The sequence below is a fragment of the Dipodomys merriami genome, unplaced genomic scaffold (assembly GCF_024711535.1).
Source record: "Dipodomys merriami isolate MVZ:Mamm:240054 unplaced genomic scaffold, mDipMer1.0.p SCAF_587, whole genome shotgun sequence".
In the NCBI taxonomy this organism is placed as follows: domain Eukaryota; kingdom Metazoa; phylum Chordata; class Mammalia; order Rodentia; family Heteromyidae; genus Dipodomys; species Dipodomys merriami.
In genome coordinates, this window is record NW_027206165.1 from 548876 (window position 1) to 551903 (window position 3028).

The following is a 3028-nucleotide window of genomic DNA, read 5'->3' on the forward strand; positions in this document are numbered from 1 at the left end:
TCTGCTTATATGGTGCTGAAGAATCGAACCCAGAGCCTTATGCATGCAAGGCAAGCACACTACCACTGAGCTACTATAATCAAGAACTCTAATAACAACAGATGCTGGAGGGGATATGGACAGAAGGGAACACTACTGCATTGTTGTTGGGAGTGTAAACTTGTACAACCACTTTGGAAAACAGAATGGAGGCTCCTCAACAGACTTCACATAGAGCTCCCTTATGACTCAGCAATCCCATTTCTGGGCATTTACCCAAATGATCACAAACAAGACCATACTAAGGGTACCAGCACAACTATGTTTATTGCAGCATTGTTTACCATAGGTAAGATAAGGAACAAACACAAATGCCCCTCAGTAGATGAATGGATCAAGAAAATGTGGTATATATACATAATGGAATTCCATGCATTCATCAAAAAGAATGATATGGCTCCATTTGTTAGGAAATGGAAAGACTTGGAAAAATTATATTGAGTGAAGGATGCCAAGCCCAAAGAAACAGGTCCCATGGTTCTGCTTATTTGCAATAACTAGTATATATCTGAGACAAGCAGAAACGGTCAATAAATTGATGTTAGGCAAAATGAACCCCAAGATAAGGACTCATATGTTTTTATTTATTGATATTGTATCTAACATATATATATATATATATATATATGATATTTCTTTATTGCTTTATATGTCCCTCCCCTATGGTATAACCCCTGTTTTTACTTTGTTTGATGTAGGTATAATTTGTGGAGGGAAGGTGGACCCATTGCAACAATGAGATGTACAAGATGTTATGTCAAAAAATGAACTTCCCAACTTTGGCTGGGGCGGGGGGCTGGAGGGGAATGATGGGAGGGGATGGTAACGGAAAACAAAGGAGGAGGCTACAATGCTTGGTAAGAAATGTACTCATTACCTTCCCCATGTAATTGTAACCCCTCTGTAAATTGTTTTCACAACAACAAAAAAGAGTAACACTGACAGTTTATGATGGAAAATGTTTTTCTGTATTTCAGGTTTTTCTTCTTTTTTATGTCAGAGGAATTATTTATACAAATTACTAAACTATTTACTGCTAGCTTTTTCACCTGTATAATTTAATATGTAGCATTCTTCATTTTTTCCCAAAAATTGTTTTGTTTGATCTTAGGGGAATAGATGCTTTGTATTGTTTTACTTTCTTAAAATAATTTACATATTGTGCTACTTTACTTCTCAAACATTAGGAGAACAGTATTTTCTAACTTTGGAGATTGTACCTTTTTTATACAAACCTTTGCTTACACCTGAGAATAAAGTTTTATAACCACATTTCTTCAGTTATAAGTTCTCACTGTGAATTAAGTATCTTTAGAAATTTTAAAATTTGTTTCCCTCCACCTTAGACAGAATCTCATGTGACTTTTAAACCCTCAGACTCATGAACTAAAGCCACATCAGATCACGACCTAGTTAATCATTCTCTCTAGACTGAAAGCTTTGGTTCTGTATCCTTGCCTCTACCCTCCTTATCTTAATCAGAGGATAGCAGCCTTGGCATAGTCATTTGCTATACCTGCCTAGTCCTAGTTTCAAAGAAAAGTAAATCTCACTTTTCACATTTCTAATTTTGTTTTTTCAAAATAATTTCCACAAAGAGAAAGAATTGCTAACTTTATCTTTACTGCCCTACACAGTTCAGTGTGCATCTACATGCATTTTTGATTCACAAGTCTAACAGAAAGATCACCTAGTTCTCTGCTACACATGGGACTCAAGGGAATTAGGAATATTATTGGTCAGTACATAGCAAGACGAATTTACCAATTTGGTTCTGGATCCATGATCACTATGCAAGATGCTTTAACTCACCTGAGAAATTCTTGTCTGAGGCTTCTCTCATATATGGCTCTTCATCTTGCTCCAGCTTGACAATCAATTGAGGTTTAGGACCAGTGTGCCCTGTTAATAAGAGTGAAGACTTATTGCTCATGCTGTGTCAAAATTGTTCTAAGATTTCAGATATCCTGTTAACAAGGTTGCTCCCAAATCTTCTTTCATTTCTCACTGTCTCCATGGTTGAATCTCCCCGAGGTTTGAATTAATTTTGCAGGTTGTGTGACTTGAATGCAATTCTTTTTCTCAAGGTTAGCATTCTATTAGTTTGAGTCCTAGCTCCACTTCCAGTGTAAGAGTGGTTATCTTGAGATAAGAGTCTCATGGAGACTTCACTGGCATTTTTTGCTTCAAACTGAAAGCCTCAGATTTCAGACTCCTAAGAATTACAGGCATGAACCACTGCATCTAGTACTAGGTTTGGATTATAAATACTCCCTCTAATCTAGTGATTTCCAGTTCTTACTTCCAATAATGATAAATAGGTATGTATGTATGTATGTATGTGTTTTCTAGATTGTATATCTACCCACAATAATCACTTCAAGTTTGGGAATACAGTCTTCTCTTTAGGGAAGACAGTTTGGAACTTTTGTCAAACTGCTGATTTGGATTCTTGAACAATGAAAATAAAATTGCCTCAGAATTTATATAATCTACCTGTATATAATCTACCTTCATTTGAAACAAATGACACTTCCCACAGACTGGAAACTTACATCCAAATAGCATTGAAAGTTCTATAAATATTCACATATCTACTAAAAACAAATCATTTTCCGCCCACCAGTGGTTCACACCTGTAATCCTAGTTACTCAGTAGGCTGAGATCTGAGGATTGCCATACAAAGCCAGCCCTAATAGGAAAGCTGTGAGATACTTATCTCCAATTGAACCACCAGAAAGCTTGAAGAGGCGCTGTTGCTCAAGTGATAGAGTGCTCACCTTGAACCGAAGAGCTGAGGCACTGTACCAATGCCCAGAGGTCAAGCCCCACTTAACTTTTCAAGTTAATGTGATATTTTTGGCTCACCTAAGGACACCAGCATGCTATAGGTTTCCAGCATCACCTCTCTATACAGGGTCCTCTGAGAAATATCCAATGCCTGCCACTCCTCCCAGCTGAATTCCACAGCCACATCATCAAATGACA